This window comes from Pseudophryne corroboree, unplaced genomic scaffold, assembly GCF_028390025.1.
Source record: "Pseudophryne corroboree isolate aPseCor3 unplaced genomic scaffold, aPseCor3.hap2 scaffold_192, whole genome shotgun sequence".
Classification (NCBI taxonomy): domain Eukaryota; kingdom Metazoa; phylum Chordata; class Amphibia; order Anura; family Myobatrachidae; genus Pseudophryne; species Pseudophryne corroboree.
In genome coordinates this window covers 487,182-503,583 of record NW_026968559.1, presented here as the reverse complement: position 1 = coordinate 503,583, position 16,402 = coordinate 487,182, and the positions used below count along the sequence as shown (strand labels likewise).

The 16,402-nt window shown below is 48.6% G+C and overlaps 26 non-coding genes and 1 pseudogene across 26 annotated transcripts; all 27 read right to left on the bottom strand.

Moving 5' to 3' along the window:
• Positions 1-295: 295 nt before the first annotated feature.
• TRNAN-AUU (transfer RNA asparagine (anticodon AUU)) lies at positions 296-369 on the bottom strand. Its single transcript has one exon. It is a non-coding gene; the product is annotated as a tRNA-Asn (tRNA).
• Positions 370-1,908: 1,539 nt separating this feature from the next.
• LOC135004293 (U1 spliceosomal RNA) lies at positions 1,909-2,071 on the bottom strand. The gene has a single exon (XR_010205119.1). It is a non-coding gene; the product is annotated as a U1 spliceosomal RNA (small nuclear RNA).
• A 152-nt stretch (positions 2,072-2,223) lies between these two features.
• LOC135004267 (U1 spliceosomal RNA) lies at positions 2,224-2,387 on the bottom strand. Its single transcript, XR_010205094.1, has one exon. It is a non-coding gene; the product is annotated as a U1 spliceosomal RNA (small nuclear RNA).
• Positions 2,388-3,058: 671 nt separating this feature from the next.
• LOC135004280 (U1 spliceosomal RNA) lies at positions 3,059-3,221 on the bottom strand. Its single transcript, XR_010205107.1, has one exon. It is a non-coding gene; the product is annotated as a U1 spliceosomal RNA (small nuclear RNA).
• A 152-nt stretch (positions 3,222-3,373) lies between these two features.
• Positions 3,374-3,537, bottom strand: LOC135004254 (U1 spliceosomal RNA). Its single transcript, XR_010205081.1, has one exon. It is a non-coding gene; the product is annotated as a U1 spliceosomal RNA (small nuclear RNA).
• Positions 3,538-4,208: 671 nt separating this feature from the next.
• Positions 4,209-4,371, bottom strand: LOC135004297 (U1 spliceosomal RNA). Its single transcript, XR_010205123.1, has one exon. It is a non-coding gene; the product is annotated as a U1 spliceosomal RNA (small nuclear RNA).
• A 152-nt stretch (positions 4,372-4,523) lies between these two features.
• On the bottom strand, positions 4,524-4,687 carry LOC135004269 (U1 spliceosomal RNA). The gene has a single exon (XR_010205096.1). It is a non-coding gene; the product is annotated as a U1 spliceosomal RNA (small nuclear RNA).
• Positions 4,688-5,358: 671 nt separating this feature from the next.
• Positions 5,359-5,521, bottom strand: LOC135004307 (U1 spliceosomal RNA). Its single transcript, XR_010205132.1, has one exon. It is a non-coding gene; the product is annotated as a U1 spliceosomal RNA (small nuclear RNA).
• A 152-nt stretch (positions 5,522-5,673) lies between these two features.
• LOC135004247 (U1 spliceosomal RNA) lies at positions 5,674-5,837 on the bottom strand. The gene has a single exon (XR_010205074.1). It is a non-coding gene; the product is annotated as a U1 spliceosomal RNA (small nuclear RNA).
• A 673-nt stretch (positions 5,838-6,510) lies between these two features.
• LOC135004287 (U1 spliceosomal RNA) lies at positions 6,511-6,673 on the bottom strand. Its single transcript, XR_010205114.1, has one exon. It is a non-coding gene; the product is annotated as a U1 spliceosomal RNA (small nuclear RNA).
• Positions 6,674-6,825: 152 nt separating this feature from the next.
• LOC135004258 (U1 spliceosomal RNA) lies at positions 6,826-6,989 on the bottom strand. The gene has a single exon (XR_010205085.1). It is a non-coding gene; the product is annotated as a U1 spliceosomal RNA (small nuclear RNA).
• Positions 6,990-7,660: 671 nt separating this feature from the next.
• Positions 7,661-7,823, bottom strand: LOC135004292 (U1 spliceosomal RNA). Its single transcript, XR_010205118.1, has one exon. It is a non-coding gene; the product is annotated as a U1 spliceosomal RNA (small nuclear RNA).
• A 152-nt stretch (positions 7,824-7,975) lies between these two features.
• On the bottom strand, positions 7,976-8,139 carry LOC135004276 (U1 spliceosomal RNA). The gene has a single exon (XR_010205103.1). It is a non-coding gene; the product is annotated as a U1 spliceosomal RNA (small nuclear RNA).
• A 671-nt stretch (positions 8,140-8,810) lies between these two features.
• On the bottom strand, positions 8,811-8,973 carry LOC135004279 (U1 spliceosomal RNA). The gene has a single exon (XR_010205106.1). It is a non-coding gene; the product is annotated as a U1 spliceosomal RNA (small nuclear RNA).
• A 152-nt stretch (positions 8,974-9,125) lies between these two features.
• On the bottom strand, positions 9,126-9,289 carry LOC135004253 (U1 spliceosomal RNA). The gene has a single exon (XR_010205080.1). It is a non-coding gene; the product is annotated as a U1 spliceosomal RNA (small nuclear RNA).
• A 671-nt stretch (positions 9,290-9,960) lies between these two features.
• Positions 9,961-10,123, bottom strand: LOC135004303 (U1 spliceosomal RNA). The gene has a single exon (XR_010205127.1). It is a non-coding gene; the product is annotated as a U1 spliceosomal RNA (small nuclear RNA).
• Positions 10,124-10,275: 152 nt separating this feature from the next.
• On the bottom strand, positions 10,276-10,439 carry LOC135004270 (U1 spliceosomal RNA). Its single transcript, XR_010205098.1, has one exon. It is a non-coding gene; the product is annotated as a U1 spliceosomal RNA (small nuclear RNA).
• A 671-nt stretch (positions 10,440-11,110) lies between these two features.
• On the bottom strand, positions 11,111-11,273 carry LOC135004304 (U1 spliceosomal RNA). The gene has a single exon (XR_010205128.1). It is a non-coding gene; the product is annotated as a U1 spliceosomal RNA (small nuclear RNA).
• Positions 11,274-11,425: 152 nt separating this feature from the next.
• LOC135004246 (U1 spliceosomal RNA) lies at positions 11,426-11,589 on the bottom strand. The gene has a single exon (XR_010205073.1). It is a non-coding gene; the product is annotated as a U1 spliceosomal RNA (small nuclear RNA).
• Positions 11,590-12,262: 673 nt separating this feature from the next.
• On the bottom strand, positions 12,263-12,425 carry LOC135004286 (U1 spliceosomal RNA). Its single transcript, XR_010205113.1, has one exon. It is a non-coding gene; the product is annotated as a U1 spliceosomal RNA (small nuclear RNA).
• A 152-nt stretch (positions 12,426-12,577) lies between these two features.
• On the bottom strand, positions 12,578-12,741 carry LOC135004252 (U1 spliceosomal RNA). The gene has a single exon (XR_010205079.1). It is a non-coding gene; the product is annotated as a U1 spliceosomal RNA (small nuclear RNA).
• Positions 12,742-13,433: 692 nt separating this feature from the next.
• On the bottom strand, positions 13,434-13,575 carry LOC135004300 (U1 spliceosomal RNA; annotated as a pseudogene).
• Positions 13,576-13,727: 152 nt separating this feature from the next.
• Positions 13,728-13,891, bottom strand: LOC135004272 (U1 spliceosomal RNA). Its single transcript, XR_010205100.1, has one exon. It is a non-coding gene; the product is annotated as a U1 spliceosomal RNA (small nuclear RNA).
• A 671-nt stretch (positions 13,892-14,562) lies between these two features.
• LOC135004282 (U1 spliceosomal RNA) lies at positions 14,563-14,725 on the bottom strand. Its single transcript, XR_010205109.1, has one exon. It is a non-coding gene; the product is annotated as a U1 spliceosomal RNA (small nuclear RNA).
• A 152-nt stretch (positions 14,726-14,877) lies between these two features.
• Positions 14,878-15,041, bottom strand: LOC135004274 (U1 spliceosomal RNA). Its single transcript, XR_010205102.1, has one exon. It is a non-coding gene; the product is annotated as a U1 spliceosomal RNA (small nuclear RNA).
• A 671-nt stretch (positions 15,042-15,712) lies between these two features.
• On the bottom strand, positions 15,713-15,875 carry LOC135004284 (U1 spliceosomal RNA). Its single transcript, XR_010205111.1, has one exon. It is a non-coding gene; the product is annotated as a U1 spliceosomal RNA (small nuclear RNA).
• Positions 15,876-16,027: 152 nt separating this feature from the next.
• On the bottom strand, positions 16,028-16,191 carry LOC135004257 (U1 spliceosomal RNA). The gene has a single exon (XR_010205084.1). It is a non-coding gene; the product is annotated as a U1 spliceosomal RNA (small nuclear RNA).
• Positions 16,192-16,402: the final 211 nt, after the last annotated feature.

Genomic DNA, 16,402 nt, shown 5'->3' with positions numbered 1-16,402 from the left:
GTTAATCAGAGACTTGGCTTTGTGGACACTTTTCAGAGAACAAATTTGTTAGCATAAAAATAAAGCCAGAAAATGAAGAGCTGTTTAATCACTCAATTGGATTTTTCTGCCAGCATATTTTTTTTCTCTGCAACCTACCGCTAAATTGTGCTTCCTAGCTGTTTTTATAAAATCACTGAATCAAATCTAACTCTGATTACATCAGGGAAGGCCAGGTACCCACACCATAACCGGGGGTTTGAAATTTTGACTTGTCTACTTAAATATCACCAAAATCTGATCACAAGGTCAATTACATCCCTGGGTGGGATTGAACCACCAACCTTTTGGTTAATAGCCAAACACACTAACCGATTGCGCCACAGAGACACTTTGCAAAAAGTTCATACTGACAAAGGCTAATAAGCATTCATCTAGAACGTTTCCTAGAAAAACTTTAAAAAGTCAATAATCTGGAGAGTTTTTGTAAGATGTTTCTTCCATCAACCAACGAAGAAACACATTGGTACTTTCCCATGATGAGTGAGTGCTTCAGGATCTCTTGCACTTACATGTGCAGCAGAGTACTGCAATGGAAGCATGCTGGGCCGATAACCCAGAGGTAGGCAGATTGAAACTACCCTCTGCTATATGCATTTTTTTTTAATTAAAGTAATCCAAAATTGGGATTGATATTTTAGCTCTTTTATTTTTACTTAAAGTACAATAACTTTTACCATTTTAATTTGTTTAATAGTATATTGACAGTATTGTTTTCTTTTAAAAATCCACTTAATTTTCTTTACCCTATTATTAAAATGGTAATTGACAAAAACAAACTACATTGTCACCAGAAGAGCAATACAAAATGTACAAGTGATATATTAAAATCATCTTTCCAGCTTGAATTTCAATGATGCATTGGGGCAACGATTTTGTGAGAAACATCTTCACCCTTAAATAAAGATTTTCTTAATTCCTTACCTGTATGCTAATTAGATATCACCTTGTTTTCACATTAAACAGACTTCCACATGAGAAAGCAGCAAGGATGCAGTGGCGTTAATGTTTCCTGGTGTCAACCTGTATTATTTCAGTAGATATTGAAATGACGATGCATCTTGCTGCCTTTCCAATGAAGCAAGTTTAATTTAGTAATAGGTGAAAAACCATCCCTACAAAGGTGTTAATCAGATACTTGGCTTTGTGGACACTTTTCAGAGAACAAATTTGTTAGCATAAAAATAAAGCCAGAAAATGAAGAGCTGTTTAATCACTCAATTGGATTTTTTTGCCAGCATATTTCTTTTTCTCTGCAACCCACTGCTAAATTGTGCTTCCTAGCTGTTTTTTTTTATAAAATCACTTAATCAAATCTAACTCTGATTACATCAGAGAAGGCCAGGTACCCTACACCACAAGAGGGGGTTTGAAATTTTGACTTGTCTACTTAAAGATCACCAAAATCTGATAACAAGGTAAATTACGTCCCTGGGTGGGATTGAACCACCAACCTTTTGGATAATAACCGAACACGCTAACTGATTGCGCCACAGTGACACTTTGCAAACTTACATTCTGACAAACGCTAATAAGCATTCATCTAGAACGTTTCCTAGAAAAGCTTTAAAAAGTCAATAATCTGGAGAGTTTTTGTAAGATGTTTCTTCCATCAATCAACGAAGAACATTCAAGCTGATTTCTTGCAGCAGCTGGGCACTGTAACAGCTCCAGAGCTGCTCTGTAAGGCAACTAAAAGGGTGTGGGCCCTGCAGCACTACCTGTAGTTCGCATTGTGCGTTGGAAGGCACAAAGTAAGCAGACGGGAGAAGTCAGGATAGTGCGCAAGGGCATAGAAAGGAGCGGCTCAAGAAAAGAGAAGTTTAAACAGACAGCAAACTAGGCTGGAGAGAGACCTGAGACAAACAGATCTGAATTATACGAGAGCTGACCAGGGGAAACACAAATTATGCAGTCAAGTTTCCCACATTTGGGGAAATCGCAGGAGCAGCACACCCAGAGTGCAATGGGTGAGCCTTGCCCTGGGAGAAGCACCTTCATGATCATAGTATCTCACTTGGCAGGTAAGTAGGAGTTGGGCTTGAGCTGGGGAGGGTTGATGCTAGGGCACCCCCCTGTCAAGTGAAGGAGATCCAACTGAGGCAGCACAAGGGAACTCTCGAAAGAAGAACAAGGCTAGAGGAAGATCTGAGACAAATAAATCTGACTTTTACCAGAGCTGACCAGAGGAAAGCACAAACACAGTCCCCCACTACCACAAATAATGCAGTCGAGTTTCCCACATTTGGGGAAATCATAGGAGTCAGCATACCCAGAATGCAATGAATGAACCTCACCCTGGGAGAACAATCTTCATGACCATGGTATCTCCTATGCAAAATAAGTATGATTTGGGATAGAGCTGGGGAGGGCCGCTGCTCAGGCACATCTCTGTCAAGTAAAGGAGATTCAACTGAGGCAGCACAAGGGAACTCTCATCTGGGGACAACAACTGCTGGGAGAACACATATTTTCAGATGAACATGAGAGGGCAGAAGGCTGCCTAATACTGAAGCACCCCCAAACAACAAACCAAATGCAACAACTAGTACAAGCATTCCTGGGGGAAGGCCTACAGCAGATGGATTTGCATATGGTGATGTCATCCAAGCAGTGGGTCAAAGTTGGCTTCAACCCTCGTCTGCATATGAAAAGAAAAAAGGGATGTGCAGGGCATGGCGTCCTTTTGTGGCGCTTGGATGACCCCTAATTCACATTAAACATCTCCACCCTCCTTCGGTGTGGGGCTCATGTTGGCTATGCCCCAGCCCCTGAAGCATTCAAGATGATTTCTTGCAGCAGCTGGGCACTGTAACAGCTCCAGAGCTGTTCTGTAAAGCATGTAAAAGGGTGTGGGCCCTGCAGCACTACCTGTAGTATGCATTGTGCGTTGGAAGGCACAAAGTAAGCAGACGGGAGAGGTCAGGATAGTGCGCAAGGGCATAGAAGGGAGCGGCTCAAGAAAAGAGAAGTGGAAACAGACAGCAAACTAGGCTGGAGAAAGACCTGAGACAAAGAGATCTGAATTATACGAGAGCCGACCAGAGGAAACACAAATTATGCAGTCAAGTTTCCCACATTTGGGGAAATCGCAGGAGCGGCACACCCAGAGTGCAATGGGTGAGCCTTGCCCTGGGAGAAGCACCTTCCTGATCATAGTATCTCACCTGGCAGGTAAGTAGGAGTTGGGCTAGAGCTGGGGAGGGTCGCTGCTCGGGCACCCCCCTGTCAAGTGAAGGAGATCCAACTGAGGCAGCACAAGGGAACTCTCGAAACAAGAACAAGGCTAGAGGAAGATCTGAGACAAAGAAATCTGACTTTTACCAGAGCTGAGCAGAGGAAAGCACAAACACAGTCCCCCACTACCACAAATAATGCAGTCGAGTTTCCCACATTTGGGGAAATCACAGGGGTCAGCATACCCAGAATGCAATGAATGAACCTCACCCTGGGAGAACAATCTTCATGACCATGGTATCTCCTATGCAAAATAAGTATGATTTGGGATAGGGCTGGGGAGGGCCGCTGCTCAGGCACATCTCTGTCAAGTAAAGGAGATTCAACTGAGGCAGCACAAGGGAACTCTCATCTGGGGACAACAACTGCAGGGAGAACACATATTTTCAGATGAACATGGGAGGGCAGAAGGCTGCCTAATACTGAAGCACCCCCAAACAACAAACCAAATGCAACAACTAGTGCAAGCATTCCTGGGGGAAGGCCTGCAGCAGATTGATTTGCATATGGTAATGCCATCCAAGCAGTGGGTCAAAGTTGGCTTCAACCCTCGTCTGCATATGAAAAGAGAAAAGGGGCATGCAGGGCATGGCGGCCTTTTGCGGCGCTTGGGTGACCCTTAGTTCGCATTAAACACCCCCACCCTCCTTCGGTGTGGGGCTCATGTTGGCAATGCCCCAGCCCCTGAAGCATTCAAGCTGATTTCTTGCAGCAGCTGGGCACTGTAACAGCTCCAGAGCTGCTCTGTGAGGCAAGTAAAAGGGTGTGGGCCCTGCAGCACTACCTGTAGTTTGCATTGTGTGTTGGAAGGCACAAAGTAAGCAGACGGGAGAAGTCAGGATAGTGCGCAAGGGCATAGAAGGGAGCGGCTCAAGAAAAGAGAAGTGGAAACAGACAGCAAACTAGGCTGGAGAGAGACCTGAGACAAAGAGATCTGAATTATACGAGAGCCGACCAGGGGAAACACAAATTATGCAGTCAAGTTTCCCACATTTGGGGAAATCACAGGGGCAGCACACCCAGAGTGCAATGGGTGAGCCTTGCCCTGGGAGAAGCACCTACATGATCATAGTATCTCACCTGGCAGGTAAGTAGGAGTTGGGCTAGAGCTGCGAAGGGTCGCTGCTCGGGCACCCCCCTGTCAAGTGAAGGAGATCCAACTGAGGCAGCACAAGGGAACTCTCGAAAGAGGAACAAGGCTAGAGGAAGATCTGAGACAAAGAAATCTGATTTTTACCAGAGTTGACCAGAAGAAAGCACAAACACAGTCCCCCACTACCACAAATAATGCAGTTGAGTTTCCCACATTTGGGGAAATCACAGGGGTCAGCATACCAAGAATGCAATGAATGAACCTCACCCTGGGAGAACAATCTTCATGACCATGGTATCTCCTATGCAAAATAAGTATGATTTGGGATAGGGCTGGGGAGGGCCGCTGCTCAGGCACATCTCTGTCAAGTAAAGGAGATTCAACTGAGGCAGCACAAGGGAACTCTCATCTGGGGACAACAACTGCAGGGAGAACACATATTTTCAGATGAACATGGGAGGGCAGAAGGCTGCCTAATACTGAAGCACCCCCAAACAACAAACCAAATGCAACAACTAGTGCAAGCATTCCTGGGGGAAGGCCTGCAGCAGATGGTTTTGCATATGGTGATGTCATCCAAGCAGTGGGTCAAAGTTGGCTTCAACCCTCGTCTGCATATGAAAAGAAAAAAGGGATGTGCAGGGCATGGCGTCCTTTTGTGGCGCTTGGATGACCCCTAATTCGCATTAAACATCTCCACCCTCCTTCGGTGTGGGGCTCATGTTGGCTATGCCCCAGCCCCTGAAGCATTCAAGATGATTTCTTGCAGCAGCTGGGCACTGTAACAGCTCCAGAGCTGCTCTGTAAAGCATGTAAAAGGGTGTGGGCCCTGCAGCACTACCTGTAGTATGCATTGTGCGTTGGAAGGCACAAAGTAAGCAGACGGGAGAGGTCAGGATAGTGCGCAAGGGCATAGAAGGGAGCGGCTCAAGAAAAGAGAAGTGGAAACAGACAGCAAACTAGGCTGGAGAAAGACCTAAGACAAAGAGATCTGAATTATATGAGAGCCGACCAGAGGAAACACAAATTATGCCGTCAAGTGTCCCACATTTGGGGAAATCGCAGGAGCAGCACACCCAGAGTGCAATGGGTGAGCCTTGCCCTGGGAGAAGCACCTTCCTGATCATAGTATCTCACCTGGCAGGTAAATAGGAGTTGGGCTAGAGCTGGGGAGGGTCGCTGCTCGTGCACCCCCCTGTCAAGTGAAGGAGATCCAACTGAGGCAGCACAAGGGAACTCTCGAAAGAAGAACAAGGCTAGAGGAAGATCTGAGACAAAGAAATCTGACTTTTACCAGAGCTGACCAGAGGAAAGCACAAACACAGTCCCCCACTACCACAAATAATGCAGTTGAGTTTCCCACATTTGGGGAAATCACAGGGGTCAGCATACCCAGAATGCAATGAATGAACCTCACCCTGGGAGAACAATCTTCATGACCATGGTATCTCCTATGCAAAATAAGTATGATTTGGGATAGGGCTGGGGAGGGCCGCTGCTCAGGCACATCTCTGTCAAGTAAAGGAGATTCAACTGAGGCAGCACAAGGGAACTCTCATCTGGGGACAACAACTGCAGGGAGAACACATATTTTCAGATGAACATGGGAGGGCAGAAGGCTGCCTAATACTGAAGCACCCCCAAACAACAAACCAAATGCAACAACTAGTGCAAGCATTCCTGGGGGAAGGCCTGCAGCAGATTGATTTGCATATGGTAATGCCATCCAAGCAGTGGGTCAAAGTTGGCTTCAACCCTCGTCTGCATATCAAAAAAGAGAAAAGGGGCGTGCAGGGCATGGCGGCCTTTTGCGGCGCTTGGATGACCTCTAGTTCGCATTAAACACCTCCACCCTCCTTCGGTGTGGGGCTCATGTTGGCTATGCCCCAGCCCCTGAAGCATTCAAGCTGATTTCTTGCAGCAGCTGGGCACTGTAACAGCTCCAGAGCTGCTCTGTAAGGCAAGTAAAAGGGTGTGGGCCCTGCAGCACTACCTGTAGTTTGCATTGTGCATTGGAAGGCACAAAGTAAGCAGACGGGAGAAGTCAGGATAGTGCGCAAGGGCATAGAAGGGAGCGGCTCAAGAAAAGAGAAGTGGAAACAGACAGCAAACTATACTGGAGAGAGACCTGAGACAAAGAGATCTGAATTATACGAGAGCCGACCAGGGGAAACACAAATTATGCAGTCAAGTGTCCCACATTTGGGGAAATTGCAGGAGCAGCACACCCAGAGTGCAATGGGTGAGCCTTGCCCTGGGAGTAGCACCTTCATGATCATAGTATCTCACCTGGCAGGTAAGTAGGAGTTGGACTAGAGCTGGGGAGGGTCGCTGCTCGGGCACCCCCCTGTCAAGTGAAGGAGATCCAACTGAGGCAGCACAAGGGAACTCTTGAAAGAGGAACAAGGCTAGAGGAAGATCTGAGACAAAGAAATCTGACTTTTACCAGAGCTGACCAGAGGAAAGCACAAACACAGTCCCCCACTACCACAAATAATGCAGTCGAGTTTCCCACATTTGGGGAAATCACAGGGGTCAGCATACCCAGAATGCAATGAATGAACCTCACCCTGGGAGAACAATCTTTATGACCATGGTATCTCCTATGCAAAATAAGTATGATTTGGGATAGGGCTGGTGAGGGCCGCTGCTCAGGCACATCTCTGTCAAGTAAAGGAGATTCAACTGAGGCAGCACAAGGGAACTCTCATCTGGGGACAACAACTGCAGGGAGAACACATATTTTCAGATGAACATGGGAGGGCAGAAGGCTGCCTAATACTGAAGCACCCCCAAACAACAAACCAAATGCAACAACTAGTACAAGCATTCCTGGGGGAAGGCCTGCAGCAGATGGATTTGCATATGGTGATGTCATCCAAGCAGTGGGTCAAAGTTGGCTTCAACCCTCGTCTGCATATGAAAAGAGAAAAGGGGCGTGCAGGGCATGGCGGCCTTTTGCGGCGCTTGGATGACCCCTAGTTCGCATTAAACACCTCCACCCTACTTCGGTGTGGGGCTCATGTTGGCTATGCCCCAGCCCATGAAGCATTCAAGCTGATTACTTGCAGCAGCTGGGCACTGTAATAGCTCCAGAGCTGCTCTGTAAGGCAAGTAAAAGGGTGTGGGCCCTGCAGCACTACCTGTAGTTCGCATTGTGCATTGGAAGGCACAAAGTAAGCAGATGGGAGAAGTCAAGATAATGCGCAAGGGCATAGAAGGGAGCGGCTCAAGAAAAGAGAAGTTGAAACAGACAGCAAACTAGGCTGGAGAGAGACCTGAGACAAACAGATCTGAATTATACGAGAGCTGACCAGGGGAAACACAAATTATGCAGTCAAGTTTCCCACATTTGGGGAAATCGCAGGAGCAGCACACCCAGAGTGCAATGGGTGAGCCTTGCCCTGGGAGAAGCACCTTCATGATCATAGTATCTCACTTGGCAGGTAAGTAGGAGTTGGGCTTGAGCTGGGGAGGGTTGATGCTAGGGCACCCCCCTGTCAAGTGAAGGAGATCCAACTGAGGCAGCACAAGGGAACTCTCGAAAGAAGAACAAGGCTAGAGGAAGATCTGAGACAAATAAATCTGACTTTTACCAGAGCTGACCAGAGGAAAGCACAAACACAGTCCCCCACTACCACAAATAATGCAGTCGGGTTTCCCACATTTGGGGAAATCATAGGAGTCAGCATACCCAGAATGCAATGAATGAACCTCACCCTGGGAGAACAATCTTCATGACCATGGTATCTCCTATGCAAAATAAGTATGATTTGGGATAGAGCTGGGGAGGGCCGCTGCTCAGGCACATCTCTGTCAAGTAAAGGAGATTCAACTGAGGCAGCACAAGGGAACTCTCATCTGGGGACAACAACTGCTGGGAGAACACATATTTTCAGATGAACATGGGAGGGCAGAAGGCTGCCTAATACTGAAGCACCCCCAAACAACAAACCAAATGCAACAACTAGTACAAGCATTCCTGGGGGAAGGCCTACAGCAGATGGATTTGCATATGGTGATGTCATCCAAGCAGTGGGTCAAAGTTGGCTTCAACCCTCGTCTGCATATGAAAAGAAAAAAGGGATGTGCAGGGCATGGCGTCCTTTTGTGGTGCTTGGATGACCCCTAATTCACATTAAACATCTCCACCCTCCTTCGGTGTGGGGCTCATGTTGGCTATGCCCCAGCCCCTGAAGCATTCAAGATGATTTCTTGCAGCAGCTGGGCACTGTAACAGCTCCAGAGCTGTTCTGTAAAGCATGTAAAAGGGTGTGGGCCCTGCAGCACTACCTGTAGTATGCATTGTGCGTTGGAAGGCACAAAGTAAGCAGACGGGAGAGGTCAGGATAGTGCGCAAGGGCATAGAAGGGAGCGGCTCAAGAAAAGAGAAGTGGAAACAGACAGCAAACTAGGCTGGAGAAAGACCTGAGACAAAGAGATCTGAATTATACGAGAGCCGACCAGAGGAAACACAAATTATGCAGTCAAGTTTCCCACATTTGGGGAAATCGCAGGAGCGGCACACCCAGAGTGCAATGGGTGAGCCTTGCCCTGGGAGAAGCACCTTCCTGATCATAGTATCTCACCTGGCAGGTAAGTAGGAGTTGGGCTAGAGCTGGGGAGGGTCGCTGCTCGGGCACCCCCCTGTCAAGTGAAGGAGATCCAACTGAGGCAGCACAAGGGAACTCTCGAAACAAGAACAAGGCTAGAGGAAGATCTGAGACAAAGAAATCTGACTTTTACCAGAGCTGAGCAGAGGAAAGCACAAACACAGTCCCCCACTACCACAAATAATGCAGTCGAGTTTCCCACATTTGGGGAAATCACAGGGGTCAGCATACCCAGAATGCAATGAATGAACCTCACCCTGGGAGAACAATCTTCATGACCATGGTATCTCCTATGCAAAATAAGTATGATTTGGGATAGGGCTGGGGAGGGCCGCTGCTCAGGCACATCTCTGTCAAGTAAAGGAGATTCAACTGAGGCAGCACAAGGGAACTCTCATCTGGGGACAACAACTGCAGGGAGAACACATATTTTCAGATGAACATGGGAGGGCAGAAGGCTGCCTAATACTGAAGCACCCCCAAACAACAAACCAAATGCAACAACTAGTGCAAGCATTCCTGGGGGAAGGCCTGCAGCAGATTGATTTGCATATGGTAATGCCATCCAAGCAGTGGGTCAAAGTTGGCTTCAACCCTCGTCTGCATATGAAAAGAGAAAAGGGGCGTGCAGGGCATGGCGGCCTTTTGCGGCGCTTGGGTGACCCTTAGTTCGCATTAAACACCCCCACCCTCCTTCGGTGTGGGGCTCATGTTGGCAATGCCCCAGCCCCTGAAGCATTCAAGCTGATTTCTTGCAGCAGCTGGGCACTGTAACAGCTCCAGAGCTGCTCTGTGAGGCAAGTAAAAGGGTGTGGGCCCTGCAGCACTACCTGTAGTTTGCATTGTGTGTTGGAAGGCACAAAGTAAGCAGACGGGAGAAGTCAGGATAGTGCGCAAGGGCATAGAAGGGAGCGGCTCAAGAAAAGAGAAGTGGAAACAGACAGCAAACTAGGCTGGAGAGAGACCTGAGACAAAGAGATCTGAATTATACGAGAGCCGACCAGGGGAAACACAAATTATGCAGTCAAGTTTCCCACATTTGGGGAAATCACAGGGGCAGCACACCCAGAGTGCAATAGGTGAGCCTTGCCCTGGGAGAAGCACCTACATGATCATAGTATCTCACCTGGCAGGTAAGTAGGAGTTGGGCTAGAGCTGCGAAGGGTCGCTGCTCGGGTACCCCCCTGTCAAGTGAAGGAGATCCAACTGAGGCAGCACAAGGGAACTCTCGAAAGAGGAACAAGGCTAGAGGAAGATCTGAGACAAAGAAATCTGATTTTTACCAGAGTTGACCAGAAGAAAGCACAAACACAGTCCCCCACTACCACAAATAATGCAGTTGAGTTTCCCACATTTGGGGAAATTACAGGGGTCAGCATACCCAGAATGCAATGAATGAACCTCACCCTGGGAGAACAATCTTCATGACCATGGTATCTCCTATGCAAAATAAGTATGATTTGGGATAGGGCTGGGGAGGGCCGCTGCTCAGGCACATCTCTGTCAAGTAAAGGAGATTCAACTGAGGCAGCACAAGGGAACTCTCATCTGGGGACAACAACTGCAGGGAGAACACATATTTTCAGATGAACATGGGAGGGCAGAAGGCTGCCTAATACTGAAGCACCCCCAAACAACAAACCAAATGCAACAACTAGTGCAAGCATTCCTGGGGGAAGGCCTGCAGCAGATGGTTTTGCATATGGTGATGTCATCCAAGCAGTGGGTCAAAGTTGGCTTCAACCCTCGTCTGCATATGAAAAGAAAAAAGGGATGTGCAGGGCATGGCGTCCTTTTGTGGCGCTTGGATGACCCCTAATTCGCATTAAACATCTCCACCCTCCTTCGGTGTGGGGCTCATGTTGGCTATGCCCCAGCCACTGAAGCATTCAAGATGATTTCTTGCAGCAGCTGGGCACTGTAACAGCTCCAGAGCTGCTCTGTAAAGCATGTAAAAGGGTGTGGGCCCTGCAGCACTACCTGTAGTATGCATTGTGCGTTGGAAGGCACAGAGTAAGCAGACGGGAGAGGTCAGGATAGTGCGCAAGGGCATAGAAGGGAGCGGCTCAAGAAAAGAGAAGTGGAAACAGACAGCAAACTAGGCTGGAGAAAGACCTGAGACAAAGAGATCTGAATTATATGAGAGCCGACCAGAGGAAACACAAATTATGCTGTCAAGTGTCCCACATTTGGGGAAATCGCAGGAGCAGCACACCCAGAGTGCAATGGGTGAGCCTTGCCCTGGGAGAAGCACCTTCCTGATCATAGTATCTCACCTGGCAGGTAAATAGGAGTTGGGCTAGAGCTGGGGAGGGTCGCTGCTCGTGCACCCCCCTGTCAAGTGAAGGAGATCCAACTGAGGCAGCACAAGGGAACTCTCGAAAGAAGAACAAGGCTAGAGGAAGATCTGAGACAAAGAAATCTGACTTTTACCAGAGCTGACCAGAGGAAAGCACAAACACAGTCCCCCACTACCACAAATAATGCAGTTGAGTTTCCCACATTTGGGGAAATCACAGGGGTCAGCATACCCAGAATGCAATGAATGAACCTCACCCTGGGAGAACAATCTTCATGACCATGGTATCTCCTATGCAAAATAAGTATGATTTGGGATAGGGCTGGGGAGGGCCGCTGCTCAGGCACATCTCTGTCAAGTAAAGGAGATTCAACTGAGGCAGCACAAGGGAACTCTCATCTGGGGACAACAACTGCAGGGAGAACACATATTTTCAGATGAACATGGGAGGGCAGAAGGCTGCCTAATACTGAAGCACCCCCAAACAACAAACCAAATGCAACAACTAGTGCAAGCATTCCTGGGGGAAGGCCTGCAGCAGATTGATTTGCATATGGTAATGCCATCCAAGCAGTGGGTCAAAGTTGGCTTCAACCCTCGTCTGCATATCAAAAAAGAGAAAAGGGGCGTGCAGGGCATGGCGGCCTTTTGCGGCGCTTGGATGACCTCTAGTTCGCATTAAACACCTCCACCCTCCTTCGGTGTGGGGCTCATGTTGGCTATGCCCCAGCCCCTGAAGCATTCAAGCTGATTTCTTGCAGCAGCTGGGCACTGTAACAGCCCCAGAGCTGCTCTGTAAGGCAAGTAAAAGGGTGTGGGCCCTGCAGCACTACCTGTAGTTTGCATTGTGCATTGGAAGGCACAAAGTAAGCAGACGGGAGAAGTCAGGATAGTGCGCAAGGGCATAGAAGGGAGCGGCTCAAGAAAAGAGAAGTGGAAACAGACAGCAAACTATACTGGAGAGAGACCTGAGACAAAGAGATCTGAATTATACGAGAGCCGACCAGGGGAAACACAAATTATGCAGTCAAGTGTCCCACATTTGGGGAAATTGCAGGAGCAGCACACCCAGAGTGCAATGGGTGAGCCTTGCCCTGGGAGTAGCACCTTCATGATCATAGTATCTCACCTGGCAGGTAAGTAGGAGTTGGGCTAGAGCTGGGGAGGGTCGCTGCTCGGGCACCCCCCTGTCAAGTGAAGGAGATCCAACTGAGGCAGCACAAGGGAACTCTTGAAAGAGGAACAAGGCTAGAGGAAGATCTGAGACAAAGAAATCTGACTTTTACCAGAGCTGACCAGAGGAAAGCACAAACACAGTCCCCCACTACCACAAATAATGCAGTCGAGTTTCCCACATTTGGGGAAATCACAGGGGTCAGCATACCCAGAATGCAATGAATGAACCTCACCCTGGGAGAACAATCTTCATGACCATGGTATCTCCTATGCAAAATAAGTATGATTTGGGATAGGGCTGGTGAGGGCCGCTGCTCAGGCACATCTCTGTCAAGTAAAGGAGATTCAACTGAGGCAGCACAAGGGAACTCTCATCTGGGGACAACAACTGCAGGGAGAACACATATTTTCAGATGAACATGGGAGGGCAGAAGGCTGCCTAATACTGAAGCACCCCCAAACAACAAACCAAATGCAACAACTAGTACAAGCATTCCTGGGGGAAGGCCTGCAGCAGATGGATTTGCATATGGTGATGTCATCCAAGCAGTGGGTCAAAGTTGGCTTCAACCCTCATCTGCATATGAAAAGAGAAAAGGGGCGTGCAGGGCATGGCGGCCTTTTGCGGCGCTTGGATGACCCCTAGTTCGCATTAAACACCTCCACCCTCATTCGGTGTGGGGCTCATGTTGGCTATGCCCCAGCCCCTGAAGCATTCAAGCTGATTTCTTGCAGCAGCTGGGCACTGTAACAGCTCCAGAGTTGCTCTGTAAGTCAAGTAAAAGGGTGTGGGCCCTGCAGCACTACCTGTAGTTCGCATTGTGCGTTGGAAGGCACAAAGTAAGCAGACGGGAGAAGTCAGGATAGTGCGCAAGGGCATAGAAGGGAGCGGCTCAAGAAAAGAGAAGTGGAAACAGACAGCAAACTAGGCTGGAGAGAGACCTGAGACAAAGAGATCTGAATTATATGAGAGCCGACCAGGGGAAACACAAATTATGCAGTCAAGTTTCCCACATTTGGGGAAATCAAAGGGGCAGCACACCCAGAGTGCAATGGGTGAGCCTTGCCCTGGGAGAAGCACCTACATGATCATAGTATCTCACCTGGCAGGTAAGTAGGAGTTGGGCTAGAGCTGGGGAGGGTCGCTGCTCGGGCACCCCCCTGTCAAGTGAAGGAGATCCAACTGAGGCAGCACAAGGGAACTCTCGAAAGAAGAACAAGGCTAGAGGAAGATCTGAGACAAAGAAATCTGACTTTTACCAGAGCTGACCAGAGGAAAGCACAAACACAGTCCCCCACTACCACAAATAATGCAGTCGAGTTTCCCACATTTGGGGAAATCACAGGGGTCATCATACCCAGAATGCAATGAATGAACCTCACCCTGGGAGAACAATCTTCATGACCATGATATCTCCTATGCAAAATAAGTATGATTTGGGATAGGGCTGGGGAGGGCCGCTGCTCAGGCACATCTCTGTCAAGTAAAGGCGATTCAACTGAGGCAGCACAAGGGAACTCTCATCTGGGGACAACAACTGCAGGGAGAACACATATTTTCAGATGAACATGGGAGGGCAGAAGGCTGCCTAATACTGAAGCACCCCCAAACAACAAACCAAATGCAACAACTAGTGCAAGCATTCCTGGGGGAAGGCCTGCAGCAGATGGATTTGCATATGGTGATGTCATCCAAGCAGTGGGTCAAAGTTGGCTTCAACCCTCGTCTGCATATGAAAAGAAAAAAGGGATGTGCAGGGCATGGCGGCCTTTTGCGGCGCTTGCATGACCCCTAATTCGCATTAAACACCTCCACCCTCCTTCGGTGTGGGGCTCATGTTGGCTATGCCCCAGCACCTGAAGCATTCAAGCTGATTTCTTGCAGCAGCTGGGCACTGTAACAGCTCCAGAGCTGCTCTGTAAGGCAACTAAAAGGGTGTGGGCCCTGCAGCACTACCTGTAGTTCGCATTGTGCGTTGGAAGGCACAAAGTAAGCAGACGGGAGAAGTCAGGATAGTGCGCAAGGGCATAGAAGGGAGCGGTTCAAGAAAAGAGAAGTGGAAACAGACAGCAAACTAGGCTGGAGAGAGACCTGAGACAAAGAGATCTGAATTATACGAGAGCCGACCAGAGGAAACACAAATTATGCAGTCAAGTGTCCCACATTTGGGGAAATCGCAGGAGCAGCACACCCAGAGTGCAATGGGTGAGCCTTGCCCTGGGAGAAGCACCTTCCTGATCATAGTATCTCACCTGGCAGGTAAGTAGGAGTTGGGCTAGAGCTGGGGAGGGTCGCTGCTCGGGCACCCCCCTGTCAAGTGAAGGAGATCCAACTGAGGCAGCACAAGGGAACTCTCGAAAGAAGAACAAGGCTAGAGGAAGATCTGAGACAAAGAAATCTGACTTTTACCAGAGCTGACCAGAGGAAAGCACAAACACAGTCCCCCTCTACCACAAATAATGCAGTCGAGTTTTCCACATTTGGGGAAATCACAGGGGTCATCATACCCAGAATGCAATGAATGAACCTCACCCTGGGAGAACAATCTTCATGACCATGATATCTCCTATGCAAAATAAGTATGATTTCGGATAGGGCTGGGGAGGGCCGCTGCTCAGGCACATCTCTGTCAAGTAAAGGCGATTCAACTGAGGCAGCACAAGGGAACTCTCATCTGGGGACAACAACTGCAGGGAGAACACATATTTTCAGATGAACATGGGAGGGCAGAAGGCTGCCTAATACTGAAGCACCCCCAAACAACAAACCAAATGCAACAACTAGTACAAGCATTCCTGGGGGAAGGCCTGCAGCAGATGGATTTGCATATGGTGATGTCATCCAAGCAGTGGGTCAAAGTTGGCTTCAACCCTCGTCTGCATATGAAAAGAAAAAAGGGATGTGCAGGGCATGGCGTCCTTTTGTGGCGCTTGGATGACCCTTAATTCGCATTAAACATCTCCACCCTCCTTCGGTGTGGGGCTCATGTTGGCTATGCCCCAGCCCGTGAAGCATTCAAGATGATTTCGTGCAGCAGCTGGGCACTGTAACAGCTCCAGAGCTGTTCTGTAAAGCATGTAAAAGGGTGTGGGCCCTGCAGCACTACCTGTAGTATGCATTGTGCGTTGGAAGGCACAAAGTAAGCAGACGGGAGAGGTCAGGATAGTGCGCAAGGGCATAGAAGGGAGCGGCTCAAGAAAAGAGAAGTGGAAACAGACAGCAAACTAGGCTGGAGAAAGACCTTAGACAAAGAGATCTGAATTATATGAGAGCCGACCAGAGGAAACACAAATTATGCAGTCAAGTGTCCCACATTTGGGGAAATCGCAGGAGCAGCACACCCAGAGTGCAATGGGTGAGCCTTGCCTTGGGAGAAGCACCTTCCTGATCATAGTATCTCACCTGGCAGGTAAGTAGGAGTTGGGCTAGAGCTGGGGAGGGTCGCTGCTCGTGCACCCCCCTGTCAAGTGAAGGAGATCCAACTGAGGCAGCACAAGGGAACTCTCGAAAGAAGAACAAGGCTAGAGGAAGATCTGAGACAAAGAAATCTGACTTTTACCAGAGCTGACCAGAGGAAAGCACAAACACAGTCCCCCACTACCACAAATAATGCAGTCGAGTTTCCCACATTTGGGGAAATCACAGGGGTCAGCATACCCAGAATGCAATGAATGAACCTCACCCTGGGAAAACAATCTTCATGACCATGGTATCTCCTATGCAAAATAAGTATGATTTGAGATAGGGCTGGGGAGGGCCGCTGCTCAGGCACATCTCTGTCAAGTAAAGGAGATTCAACTGAGGCAGCACAAGGGAACTCTCATCTGGGGACAACAACTGCAGGGAGAACACATATTTTCAGATGAACATGGGAGGGCAGAAGGCTGCCTAATACTGAAGCACCCCCAAACAACAAACCAAATGCAACAACTAGTGCAAGCATT